The sequence below is a fragment of the Corapipo altera genome, unplaced genomic scaffold, assembly GCF_003945725.1.
Source record: "Corapipo altera isolate COAL_440 unplaced genomic scaffold, ASM394572v1 113, whole genome shotgun sequence".
Classification (NCBI taxonomy): Eukaryota; Metazoa; Chordata; class Aves; order Passeriformes; family Pipridae; genus Corapipo; species Corapipo altera.
In genome coordinates this window covers 3448588-3462778 of record NW_020884895.1, presented here as the reverse complement: position 1 = coordinate 3462778, position 14191 = coordinate 3448588, and the positions used below count along the sequence as shown (strand labels likewise).

The following is a 14191-nucleotide window of genomic DNA, read 5'->3' as shown; positions in this document are numbered from 1 at the left end:
GGGAGGTGCTGCCTAACACTGGGGCTTGTGTTTGCTCCTCTCACCTCCTTTCCTAATCCAGGCTTTTTTCTTGCCGCTCTTCTACCTTGGAAAGTGGCTCTTGGGAAGGCAGATGGTTGCCCATTGAGTAAGGCAAATGGCAAAAATCAGGGAAATTGCAAATTGATCTTTGCCGAACACACACAGTGACTTTGTTACCCACTTTTTGAGCCTCGGCGCAAATACCTCCTGGTCTAATTCTAAGGCGTGCCAAAGTAAATTACATTTAGTTTGCCTTAAATAAACAATGACTCTTCCAGGAAAGGTTTGTCTCTTCTGGGCACTTGCATCATTTATCACTGCTCCACTGTTTTGAGTTGGCTGCCCTTTTAGGGTGAGATGTCTCTTGGTTTTAGTGTGTGCACAACCATAGAGAGGACAAGGTCTTACCCCAAGAAAAATGTACTGAGAAGATGTCATTAAAGCTAATGAGAGTCCAGGCAGCTGCAGCTCATTAGAGAGTGCCTGGGGCCAATTGTAACTGAGACCTTTAAATATACATCATAGTCAAATAAACAACATCATATTCGATCTGCAAAGTCTCTATCAGTTCCTTCCCAGTCCTTATCGCTCAGCCTTACATTTTGCTGAGAAAATGTTCCCTGTTCAATAACAAACCCAGAAGCAAATGAGACCATCGCACTTAGCAAACGATGTGCTGAGAAATGAGGGTAGAGGAGGGGGGGTTCCTCCTTCTGAAAGCTAAATTTGAAATTAATTGATTGCAAGGGTGGGAGACACTCAGGGCTCAAGCTCTCCATCCTGCTCGTAGGACAACATGGAAAACAGATCGAAGGAGCTGCAAAGATGCTGAAGACCAGCACGTTTTAAACAGTGAGTGAGCAATTAGCTTTTCTTTAGTTCCTTTCTTTGGCTTTGGGACATGACTTTACCGTAAAAGAAAATGAGGGGTTTCTGACACTACTTTACATTTGTTGTCATTACGAAGCATTTAGTGAGGAATTACAGATTTACAAGCACGGGGATTTCCTTCTCCATCAGCAGAGCCCCCAGAGGGGCTTCCCATCACCCCCCTTCCCCACGCAGGCAGGAGCCCCTGTGCTGCGCCATGGGCAGGCTGTGGGCTTCCTCCTGTCCTCACCCCACGTGTGATTATTAAGTTCTTATCGCAATAAGGAGTCACTGACACTGGGCTGCTTTCCAGGGAATGCTGCTCCCTTAATAGGCCATTATATCTCAGTAATAAGGGCTAAACTCTTCTGGGGGCATTTAGTCATAAATTAAGTAAAATAACACCACTGATCCCATCTTTCTCCCAGCCCTCGCTAAGGGGGGTGATGCTGTCCATGGATGCCCTCCAATACTGGCTTATGGGGCTGATGCAGGGGGTGCATAGCACTGCCAGAGGGGTGCAACGTCCCCTCTCACTGTCAGGGCCATGTGTGGGGGCCCATAAACAATGCAGATAATAAAACAAACTGGGGACAGTCTGTAGCTGGGTTCATTGACTCCCAGATTAAGACCTGGCTCCCAAATGAGCCCTCACTTGACAAAGGGCATCTCTAGTTTCTGTTGTACAGGGGCCTGGGAACAGGGTGGCTCTTGCCATGGGTATCTGCATGCCTTAGGGCATGGTGTCACAGGCAGGTTAATCCCTGTGATGAACCCAGGAAGGCAGCACAGGCACCCACTTTGGCAGGAACTGCTGTGTTTGGGCTGCTGAATCCCCTCCTCTGTGGCTACACCATAGAGTAAGTGCTGGCCTGTATGGATCAGACCCAGAGACTCATGTGATTTCTGGCTGTTGGCCACAGCTTGGCTGGAGAAGCTGCTGAAGCCGAGCAGCCCAAACTCTTGCAGCATCCCAGATAGGGCCATGTCCACCTTGTCGACCAGGAACAGTCCCTGCCCCACGCCTCCCAAAGTCATGTTTAGCAGAGCTACCAAGCCCAAAGCTGTGCTAACAATTCCCCACTCCCTGACACCATTTTGTTCATGACATGGCCACACCATCCTGCAGGGAATTGCAAGAGCTGAGCTCGGGGTTGTCACTGCATGCCCAGGGCTGCCATACCCTCTGTGCTAGTGGGAATAAAACCACTGGCCCACCTTTGCCCTGTCAAGAGAGCTCTGGGCCTGGCTTGGGGCAACCTCCCACTATGGGGCTTGCAACGTAATCTCCTACCATGGCTTGTGAGGTAGTCTCGTAGCATGGAGGCTTGTGAGGTGGCCTTCCACCATGGGAGCTTGCAGGGAGGACAGTGAGCTCTCACCTTCATCCTCTTGATGATGCTGAAATGCAGGGAGGATTGGGGCACTAAGGGAGTGAGGGACATGGATGGCAGCTCAAGAAAGGAGCATCTCCAGCACCAGCAGCTATCAGGGAAGGAGCATCATGGGGTGGAGCTGGGGCAGAGCTGCCCAGAAAAAAGAGCAGTTCCCTATTTGTTGTTGCCACTGGATCTGGTTTGCACTGGGGTTCTCTGATCCCATAGGGACCTTGTCCAGGTGGAGACCCTGCTGCATCCAGCCTCACGTATTGCAACAGGTTTCAGCAGAGCCAAGGGAGCCAGGGCAGAACCCCCTCCTGATATCTTACCCTGGGGGCAATGGAGCTGCCAGCACTCTTGCAGCTGTGCAAAATGAGACGGGAACGTCTCTGTCCCCCAGGAGTGGGGACACTGAGGGTGCTCCTGCTGGTGTCCTGTTGTGTCTCCAGCCCTCATTAGAGGCAGGTACAGCTGTGCTGGCCTGGGAAAGCCCTGCAGACCCATGGCTGCTTTGAAACGGAAGTTGCAGCACTTTGGCTTCACTTGGCTTTAAAGCCAATTTGGTGACAGCCGTGCAAACCTTCCACAGAGACACCCTCTGCCCCCCCACTCCCTCCCCACACCAGGTATATTGATTTAATTTGCACCTGTGCATTTCTTGGCACAGCCTGACCTGAGGCAAGCCAGGAGTAAATTCGGTTAGGAGACTTCTGGCACAAAGCTGCCCCAGCTGAGCTAAGCCAGCATGAAACAACAGGAGTTCAGCAGGTTCAGCTTTGTGTGCAGCCCAGGGTTGGGCTGTAGCTTCAACCCTGCCCCGAGATGGTAGGAGAGAACGGGAGGTGTTTGGGGTAAAGGGTTTTGCTGTGGGTAATTTATGTTGTCTTAGAGCAGCTTTTTGCTGATGCTCACAGCTCAGCAGGAATGCTCTGGATTTTACCTGGCTCCCCTCCACCTTCTCTGCTCTACCAGCATCCTGTAGCACCTGAGGATTCCCTCTTCTCCCCTCCCCAGGCCCTAAAGCAGCGTGGAGGGGTTGCGCCCTGGGAACAATCCCGCTGCTGACCTCTGCTCGGGCGATGGGGACCTGTGAGCAGGATGCTGATGCTCATAGTTGAGGTTTCGTGCTCAATTCCCTTCTAATCCAAATTTTCAATTGCTCATAACTTATGTCATTTGGACTGGAATTTTCCAGACGTGATCTCCCCTACAAAGGTGGGTCTTTCCTTTCCTCTTTTTTTTTTTTAACCCAAGAAAAGCATTCAGCCAAATGGTGTGGCTATGTCCATTTTCTTTATTTTTTTTTTTATTTTTTTTTTTTTAGTAAACACAGACTTTTCTCATTATATATTAAAATTATAGTTATAGAGTCACCTTTCCTGCTGTGGTGTCAGTGGGGAGCAGGCCTCTGGCCGACCGCCGGGGAGCTGGCGTGCAGAGGGGGATGCTGCCGTCCAACCCAGCTCAGTTTTCCCCAGCTCACCCCAACACTGACCCTCCCCAGGTCCCTTTGGGTGCCCCAGGAAACCTGAATTACGACCATTTGAGGAAGGCATTTTGCCCAAGTGCAGAGTAATGCGTGTTCCCACTTTAGGGTTTGTTTTCCTCCAGCAAGCTGGAGGCAGATTAGGTGGGGGTCAGGCTGCTTTCAGCCAGAGCCTGGGGTAGGTTCAAGTTCAAAACCCCTCTTCCTTCCATATTTCCCAAAGGCACTGATTTTCAAGCAGGGCTGGGAAATACACATCTGCAGGTCTTTTTGATGTATTTATGCTGTTGCTCCCTGTCATCTCCCTGCTGTGAGGGACTGGGGGATGGTCCCAGTGAAGGCAGTGAACATCCCCACTTGGCTCAGGATGGCCAGCAGTGGGGACAGGCAACACACACATCCAGCCCTGCGGCCGGCAGTTTTGCAAGCTCCTCCCTCCCTTCTGGTAGCAAAGGAGTTAAAGCCGACGGGATGAATCCCGGGGGGGCTCCTGGGGGCCATGGCTGTGCAGAGCAGGGCGGAAGCAGCTCCCCCTCTCTTCTGCTGCTCGACATGATGTCACCTCCCTGCTCTCCCCAAGGAGGCGTTAAAGGAGCCCGTGTGCTGGCGGAGCGGTGGGGCCAGGCCGTGCAGGTGGGCAGCACCTGGCAGGGAGTGCCCATGGTCGGGGCTGACAGAGCACCTCAGCCCACAGCACAACCCCCTCCAGGGCTACATCCTCCTCCCAGCTGCCTTGGAGAAGCCAGGGGTGAGACAAGTCACTCTGCTCCCCATCTCCGCTCTGATACCTGATGGGAATCAGGTGAGGGCCAGAGAAAATCCCCATTACATTTCCGAGGGATGAATGGATCATCTGACAGTGGAAGAGTTACCCAGGCCAAGATCTGGGTGGAGGAAACATAATTTATTGGTTCTCTTTTTGGGGTAAGGAAGACCACAGAGTATCCCTGCTGTCCCTCCTCCATCCCCATCCCATCCTGCCAGCAGATGCAGGTCCAGCTTACACCCTCATGCACAAAAAGTCCCTTCCTGCAGCCCTTCTCCTCTGCAGAGAAGAAAGGCGTGCAAAGGAGGTTCCTATATTTCTCCAATTAATGTAATTAAGAGAATTAAACTTTTGGAGAGAGTGAGTTTTTCATTTTCTTTTTATTTGATTAGGGAAATTCCCACTGCGCACTCTGTGCAAATGAAACCCAGGCTCCTTTCCGTTGTTCGGCAGCCCCGGGAGGACACGTTACCTTTCAATCTCGCACACTAATGTGTTTAGAGTTAAAATCCCCCCCGCCCCAGGCAAGCAAAGGAAGGATCCCAGAGCCTTGATTAAAGCACGGCTTCCTGAGCAAGGATGTGCACGTGGAGCCGCTGGGTTCATGGTGTGCCCTGCACAGCTAGCCGAGCCTCCTCATGAACACCAGGAGATGCCAGTGCATCCTGGGGCTCCCAGTATTCTGTTGTTTAGTCCAGAGTGGTACAGTAACACCCAGGGAAAAGCAGGAATGCCTTGGGATCGGGTAGCTGGTCCCCACACTTCACTGGAGGTCTGTCCTGGCCAGCTTGCCCACGTGAACTCCAATGCCATGGCCCTAACAGGTGATTTATCGCATAATACTGGAAGGTAATTATTTTTGTCAGTCTGAATATTAAAAACTCTTCTCCACAAGACTGGGTTTAGCTATGAAGGTTACTGAAAAATAAAACATGAGCAAAAGTCTTTGTACAATCCTACCATGAGGCCTCGGGTACTTATACTATCCCACAAGCGCTCCAAAATTATGAGCCAGCTCTCCAAAATGAGATAGGCTTAAAAATCAATAAGAATAAAAAAATACATTATGGCTTTTAATTTTTCTTCGGCTTTCTGAGCGTTTTGGGCACACAGGGGACGTGTTAGACATTAATGAAAGCTGCTATTCTCATCTAAACACAATTTCAGGTGGTCGTAACTTTGAAAACCACGGGAGACATCACTGGGTCTATGGCGGGTACAGACCTGGACAGGGAAGAGCAATCAAAAGATTGGGGCAAAATGGCTCCTTTAGCCCCACTGGGGTTTCCCACACTTTCTTGCAGTGGGAAGTGTGTCTACAAAAAGCCAAACCTGCTCTTTTTTATTTTTTTCGTCCCAGTAAAAATCTGCTGACTTGAAGTCTGGTTTTCTGGTTCCTCCCATTTAGCATAATGAATTGGAGATAGAGCTCCAGGAGCGCCGTCTGGGGTGGGAGGAAACCACAGGCCGGCTCGGGAGGCAGCACAGGGCTGTCGTGGCCATGCCAACATGAGTACAGGTGGCCCAAGAGCGGGCTGGAGGTGAAACTTGGGTTTCCCAGTGTTTGGCTCCTCTCCAGTAAAAACTTTAAAGATCCGCCGCAGAAGATGAACGGGGTTATCTGGATTTAGCAGGAGGCGTTAGCTTTCTTTTCACCTCCAATGGAGGAGTGGGAATGGCTCCCTGCGGTCGGGAGGAGAACTTGAAGCTTTAAAGCCCATCAGGTTTCTGGGCTCACAGTGAGCTCTTCTGATTATATCATTTTTTTTGATTAGGTGAAATATTTTTCTCTGTTAATCCCTAATTCTTCCAGCTTTCCCAAGGGTCATCCAGAGGAGAGAAGCTGGAGGAGGGAGGAGGGGAAGGTTGGGCTATGCCATACTGGGATAATGGCAAAGGATAGGATTTGTGGATGCTCTTCGGCCCTCACTCTATAATTAACCATAAGGGCAGTGACTTGCTGGCGATGGTCCCATGGCTACCCTGGGCACATGACTGCAGAGCAGCAAAGCACCCACAGCCAGCAGGCAGGGACCAGCTGCCCATTACAACAGCACTGGCAAACACCCTCTTTCGGAGGATAACGAGCATTTTTGGCTCCAGCAGCGACGTGATAAAACACCATGAACTGCTGGTTTCAGACTTCTGCCATTGCTGCTCGGAGCATCTGTGGAAGGGAAAACTTCCCAGCGTAACATCCACAGCCTCTTAAGTAAATAGTCTTTAATGTTGCACTAAAGGGTTGTAGTCTTAATATGTAAAATCTGTTTAGTTTTTTTAATTCTTGGATTGCGCTGTGGAAAGTCCTCCAGAACTTGCCTGTTGGCTTTTTTCCCCCAGCCTTTGGTCTCGGAGGAGCCATGGCCAGGAAACGCCCTCCCGCAGAGCCGCCGTAACCCGGGGCCAGCAGGAGCTGGTGGGAGATGCCCTGAAGATGGCAGCAGGGCCATGGGCACCACACAGCCAGGGCTGTGACAACGCGGGGACAGCCGGCGTTGCTAAATGCTGTCTGAAGCAAATACTTTTCCTCTTCAGAAAATTTAAAAAAAAAAAAAAAATTTGGAAAAAAAAATTAAAAAAAAAAAAAAAGGGTGAGGAGCGGAGAGCTGTTTTGTAACAAATACCGGAGTGCTACCCACAGCTGGAACTTTCTGCTACATCAGGGTGGAGCAAATCACACCCATTCACTGCAACCTGCCAGGATGCTAAAAGGCTTGTCAGCCCCTCACATCTGGGTCTTCCCTGCTGAGTGGCAGCTGAGCCTTTTCAAAGAGGGATAAAGGGTGGGATGGGTTTCCCCGACAGGTCTGGCTGCTGGCAGCTTCTTACAGAGGGAGTTATTTTAGGGTTTGATCCTTTCCTTGTGCTCGTAGCCCTTGTCAAGGTGGGCTCACCACTTGTCTGTGGCTGTTCAGCGCATGGCACGAACGCAAGTATGAGCTGGAGCTGGTACCCACTTGGCTCCTGATGGGGCTGTGTGTGCTCTGGTGCCCTGACTGGGTGCTGTGGAGATATGCAATTAAAAGAAAAAGCAATCTTTCCTCAGAGATCTCCTGACTCCAAATTAGGGAGGCTGAAACGCTGTCAGTAAATGACAGACTATGGCTGGGAGAGGCACAAACAAGCACACAGGGAGAGCACTGGGAGGAGGAGGAGAAGGTCGGGGTGCTGCACCCTTGTTTTTGTTTAGACTAGGAGTGCTGCAGCTGAACTTGTCTCCTGCCTGGAGTGGGGAAGTTTAGGAGAGGCCAGCTCTGCTGGGGATGGGGGTGTGTGAGGGGGAGTAGCAGCCCTGGAGAGGAGGGGGGGTGAGGAAGGGGGCTGTAGCAGGGCTGATGGAGCTGGGCAGAAAGAGAGTGGTAGTGCCCATGGGGCAAATACCCAGCCCTGGCCATGGGGTTGCAGGGGAATAGAGAGTGTTAACCCACCACAGTGGAAAGTGGGCGTGGGGAGGTAGCAATGAAGGCAAGGAACGACTGGTCCTAGCAAAGCACCACACAGCCGGGTTGAAATCATCATCATCCTCCAGTGCTCTGACCTCCATCTCCACCTTGCAGCTGAGGCACTTTCCAGCAACACCACGGTGCCGTGCAGATGGAGCAGCCCTTCCTCCTGCAGAGCTGAGCCAGGCAGAGAGCAACAGGGTGGCCCCAGAGATGGGGTCCACTTCTTCTGTGTTGAAGAAGTGGTCAGTAGATAAGGAGCATTTGGGCCCAAAAACCTCAAGGTAAGGTCCCTGTATGGTGTCAATGGCCCTACAGCTGCCTGATGGAGTGGAAGTTGGATGCAGGGATGTAGAGGAAGGGGATGTGTCCTGGGACCTAAACATCCATGTCTCAGAGGACAGTAGCTGTACAAAGAGAGCTCTGTGTGCTGGTAGGCAGGACAGAGCCTGCAGACAGACTGGGGGAGGAGGAGGCTGAGATCATGTAAACTCTGCAAAGGTAAGATATGTTGGACCAAGGCACAAAGCACATTCCGGCAGGCGGCCAGTGACAGCTCTGGATGTTGATTCACAGGCACAAGGAGCTTCAAAGGAGAAGGCAGTGAAGCAGCACACCTGATGGAGGTGGGAGGTGGACTTGTGTTGTTGTGTGCTGGAAGAGCTTGGAGATGGGATATGGGAATACATGTCTGCAAGTGCACACAAAGCTCTGATGCCACCATACCCAGCATTCGTGGAGATGTGCCTGTGGTTTGGCTCCAGCCTGGGATAGGTGATATCTTTCCTAACTTCGCTATGCAGGAGAGGCTTATGAGTTGCCACTGTGCCTCCTGAACTGTGACACGTGTGCCTCACACTTTGTAGCAACTACCAGAATGAGGGTACCTGAGTGTACAGGTGTCTGTGGCCCCTCTGTGGAGATGGGGCTCAGCCAGCCAGCAATGCACCTGTCTGTCCTGCCAGCATCACCCATGCCCTTCCAGCTGCTGGTATAGTCCAGGCAGCACCACGTTCTTGCTCAGACAAGATCTTTCTGTGAGGGTACAGCTAAGCTGGCATTCTTGGTGCCTGCCCGAGGTGTCAGCATCCCTGGGGCCACCGTGAGTCAGTACTGAGTCCCCTCTGCCTGGAACCCTGCCAACCCCTGAGCAATGATTTCCAGTGCATGCAGCCAGGTTGTGTGTCAGGAGGATTAATGATAGAGGCTTCTCGGGCCTTTGAGATCTGGGTCTAATTTAAAACCAAAACAAAACGTAGAAATTTAGGAGCAGGGGAGTTGCTGTCCTGGGGCAAGCCTGGGATGCAGCTCGTCGCGTATCCAATCCTGCAGTAACATGTGCCAGGACCTTCAGAGAAGGTACAAGCAAACACCTGGTACACAGGAAAAACCCAGCCTCCCAGGGGTGCTTTCTTCTTTGTCTTTTGCTATTAGTCATTAGCTTATGCTCCGAAGCACATGGCCTTATCTTCCCTCCAGGCATCTTCCTTTTATCTACCTTGACTCATGGAGCTACAGAATCTTCTATTAGCCGCATAAATGTCAGATCTTCTTTAAAATCTTACAAAACTCTCTGCCTCGCTGTATCTTACGGCAGTGAGTTCCACACATTAATCATGTGCTGGTGTAAAAATGAGTTTCTTATCAGTTTTTAGCTTTCGGTCTTTGAATTTAGCCATCTGTCCCGGTAGAACTTTCACTGTTGCATAAGGGATGGACACTCATTTCTATGCAGTGAATTGGATGCCAAGATGAGCTTCAGTTTTGCCTGACTTTTTCTGGTAAAGGGCTTAAAGCTGGTGACTGGAAGAGTTTGACAGCAAGCCTCCCTCTGCAAAAAGTCTTCAGTAACTTTCTTACTGAAAAGAGGGGCTGGCAGTGGAGCAGCTCTGCATGCCAGAGGGATGGGAAGTTCAGGCTGAAGATGTCTCCCAAGGCAAAGGCTTGGGGTTCTGCCAGGTTGTGGGAGGTGGAGGTTTGGGAAAGGGCTGCAGGGCTTAGCCAAGGACCAAAGGAAATGTGGAACAGGGGAGCGTTTGTCTTGATTTAATTTGACACTTAAACTGAAAGGGTGTGATTTGTAGCTGTGCGCATTTAAAAAGCTCCTCAAGATAGGGAAGTGGAGGCAATAGCAGGTTCAGGTGCCAGATCAGATAAGACCCTGTGGGTAATGCCTCTACCTTACTCATTTTTATTCAGCTTTATCTCCAGGCTCCTAAAAAACCCGATGGCTTGAAATTCTCCACTCCTGACTCTATTTCCAATATCTCCTTTACAGTGAGGCACCTGAACCTGATGTGATGTGCATTGTTGTATTGCCTTAGACTGGCATCATGCACCCAAGGGCAATTTGGTGTCCTGGTCTCTGCTGTACACCAAGCTGTACATTGTGATGTCTTTGAGCAGCTTGGACTGGGATACTCGATGGGATAGTTCCCCAGAGCTGCTGAAAGGGGGTCCTGGAGGAATTTGCTCTGTGCTAAATCCTGGTTAGTGTGCTAGTTAGTCGATATGGATCTTGAGGTAGGGAATGCTCCTTGCAGAGGGTGGGGGGAACATTGTTGGAAGGACCATTGAAGGTTTTGCTCACCAGGCTCCATTGCTTGTGCAGCAGAGAGCAGAGCAGCTGCCTCAGGGCTCACTGATCTGAAGGGGAGCATTTCAGGGAAGAAGAGAGGCAGGCACAGCCTGGGCATGTGGAGGCATCACCAAGGAATGTGCCCACACCCTCCCCAGGGCACATCATGGGGTGCTGGCACAAGAGCCCTTTACAGAGCCATTCTAGCAGCCAGCTCCCAAGATGGGCCCTCTGCAGGTACCAGAGTAGCTGGTGGATCACACAGAGGCTCAGGAAAGCACTGGCCACAATGAATGTGTTTGGCACTGACCCTAATCCTTTCCTGCCAATACGCTGATTGGAATTGAATTTCCAATATGAGCAGTCGTGGGACTCTATCTGCAAGCTGGTGGTGAGAGCTATAGATTTTTATCATGTGTTTCACAGCTATTTCTTTCATTTGAAAAAAATAATAGGAGTGACTGCTGAAAACACATCAGCAGCCAAACTGTCTTGGTGGCGTTGGGCAGGGTGAGATGGGTCTGGATGTGACCATGGGATGGCAAGGAGGGAGGCATCATGTCCCCTCCCCAGGGGGGAGCAGTAGCTGCCAAGGCTACAGCCCAGCACCAACAGGACCAGCTCAAGCCTTGTTGGGTTTGTGGGAGGTTTCTCAGCCCCTCTGAGGTGGAGGTGATACTCCTGATGGGTTTGCAGCTAAGAGAATTGCAGCCAAAAGGGGATTTTCCCCCCTGAAGCTTCAGCCTGTTGTTTCTCACTCAGCACAGATGAGACCCTTTCTGCTTGCAGCATCCCACCACCCAAGGGGCCTGGGTATCTGCCTCTCACCTCCTTCCCTGGGGGATGACCCACTCCAGCCAGACAACTGCTCCAAGGCTTTGCAGATCTCTGGCAGGTCTTGCTGGCCTCGGCCATATTTTTGCTGTTCATTTCCCACCTGTGTTACATGGCCAGCATCACTCAAAATGAGGCATATTTGCAGGCAGGATTGAGGAGGGCTCTGGAGGTGAGATATTCTTTTTACATCTCCCAAAAATATTTTTTTTTAAATATTTTAATTTTTTTTTTTGTCACAGTGCAATACTCCTGCCTTGTGTTCAGCCTGCAATCCATTACATCCCCCAGCTCTTTTCTGCAAAACAGCTGCCTTGCCAGCTTCTCCCCATATTTATTTAGGCTCCCCCCCCCAGCCCTGTATTTGCTCAGTTGAACCTTGAACTTGTCTTGGTGAACACCCTGCTGTTTCTCCTGGCTCTATATCTGATTTATGTAGATCATTTTGAGCTCTAATCCTGCCTGGCTGACTTGGCTGAGCATTCCTGGCTCTGGCAGGAGGCACAAGCTCTCCAGCAGGTGACAAGAGGTGATCTTTGGCCATGCACAGGTTAAGGACAGAGTCAGTTCCTCTTCCTCTGATCCTTTCCACCCTCGTATCTTTAACAAGACTGGTCCACCTGGGGCAAATACCCAGGGAATGCTCTTGCTTGAGAATTGGAAAAAAAAAAAAAAGGACAGGCAGCATGCCCAGGGGAAAGCAAACATCCTAGAGATGCTGAGAAAGGGGCACAGCACAACTCTGCCCTGCAAGAGCCTCCCCTCTGCCCCTGTTGTTATTGCTGCTCCCTTTTTTGACCTGAGCAGTTTGCAAATATTTTCAGTCCTGCAGGTTGTTTCCATTAAGAGGGAAAAATCAATGAGCCAGCCAAGAGTCTGTGGCTGAGCCTGCTCTCTGCTAAAAATGGACCAAATGCCTCTTTCCTGAGTGCAAGGGGATGGGTTTGCATTTTCCCAGCTCTGACCCCATCGCTTCCCGAAAGCTGCTCTGTGTTCTGGGCCTCCCTGCCTTAGAGCTACTATGGCTTCTCCTCCCTCACCCTTTGCCCAGCCCCGGTGCTCATCCTTAGCTGGGGCTCAGCAATTCCTGCTAATGGGAAAAGCATTCCTGTCATTTCATCAAGTTGCTTAATAATGTGCCAGAAATGCCTATTGATTTCTTGCATGCTTCTGTGCAGACAGAGGTAAATAAGAGCCATTCGTCACTGCATTATGTATCGCTAATTAAAAATTACTAGGTAACTTCAACCAAAAATTGAATAATTTGAAGTAAAATTAAATAATTCTAGGTAATCAGTACTAAATGAGACCATTATTTTACTTATCAGTGACTAAAAATTACCAGGCATTTTTCCTCGTTTGGATGCTCTCCCTCACCCTCTGTGTCAGTAGAGCCTTTCTAATTTGTTTTAATTGTTAATTTTAATGAGTAGTGTTTTCTGATAACATTTCAGCATGTTTTGTTGTTTTTAGAGAGGGTTTTTATTGCATTGCACAAAGCCTGAAGCACCTCAATGCGGGAGCAATTTGGAAACTAAATTATTATTATTTATTTAAATCAAACCCTCCAGCCTCTTTAACCGTTTGGCTGATTCTGTAATTGCTGTAGCAGTGTGATGGAAACACTCATGAAGCTGGTGAGGAAGCACCTGGATACTCTTCTCAGCTCTGTGACCTCCTGCACAGCATGTACCCAGACACCAGTTCTGCTTCTTGGGAAGATTTTTTGGATCCAGAGCTTTGCTGTTACCCCAGGTTTGCACAGCACCTCCCACCAGTGTCCCCCAGAGTGGCTCAGAGGCATCTGGAGGAGGTCACAAGCAAGAACCTTCTGCTGAGGGGTCTTGTCCTGTCCACAGAAGCAGCAAGATTGAGGGTAGGCAACAAGACACAATTTCAGTTTGATTTTTATCTGATTGTCAGATCAGAGCAGGATGTGGCTGGTGCTGAATTGCTTTTGGAAAGGGAGCTGCTTCTTGGATTTGAAACCACTGCAGTTCTTAGGTCAAGGGCATCTTTGTTCCTTGAAGCTCTCCTGCTGTCCAATTCCTGCCTTAACTAGTGAGGCTGTGTGGGTGCACCATCCACCTGGACCCCCTGAGATACTCCATGGCTCTGAGAGGCAGCCGGGACCTGTGTCAAGTCAAAAAGCTCCACATGGCTCAAGGTGAGTTGTTACCCCAAGGTCCTCAGACCCTCATCCATACCCATCCTCCTCCAGTTGCTTCCCAAGGGACTCCCAACACTTGTGCTTGTAAACTAGCAGGAGGGAGTAGGGCAAGACCAGGCCAGCGCTGCTGCATTCCTCTTGCCCTTAGAGCTTGAGGAGATCTTGAGGCAGATTAGCCCAATCCCCCACTGAGCCTCCCTTCCCTGCAGGGGAGGCCTGGACCTCCGTGTCAACTCTGGTCTGCTCGGCAAGGGTTTGTCACCTCCCTGCTCCATGGCACAACACATTAGTGCATTCAGCCAAGAAGGATGCTGGCTGTCTTTGCTGCTGCTGGGTTGCATTACAGTTCCCTGTCTATGGCAATTTGCGACGCGCCATCGCCCCAGGGGCACGGCAGGATCTTCTGTTCGCTGGTTGTTCACTGTGAGCACACAGATGCCTTTCACCCACGGGCCAAAGCTCAGGGAATCCCTGTAGGTATCTCACTCAACATGTGCCTGTTGCCCTGAAGGTGTTGGTGGGGCTGAGGTCTGGCTGCAAATGGCACAAGGCAAGGCTGGAGAGCCTCTGCCAGGACATGGAGGTCTCTGCTCATGGGGGCTGCACTCTGTGAGCCTCCTGTCCTGGGGCTGCTCTGTGTCTTA

General features: G+C 50.5%; 1 long non-coding RNA gene across 1 annotated transcript in view; it reads left to right on the top strand.

The window, feature by feature from the left end:
- Positions 1 to 533: 533 nt before the first annotated feature.
- LOC113949309 overlaps positions 534 to 14191 on the top strand; it is a 25084-nt gene continuing 11426 nt past the window's right edge. The window contains exon 1 of the long non-coding RNA XR_003528409.1: positions 534 to 873. This is a non-coding gene — a long non-coding RNA (uncharacterized LOC113949309). The remainder of the gene's footprint in view (positions 874 to 14191) is intronic.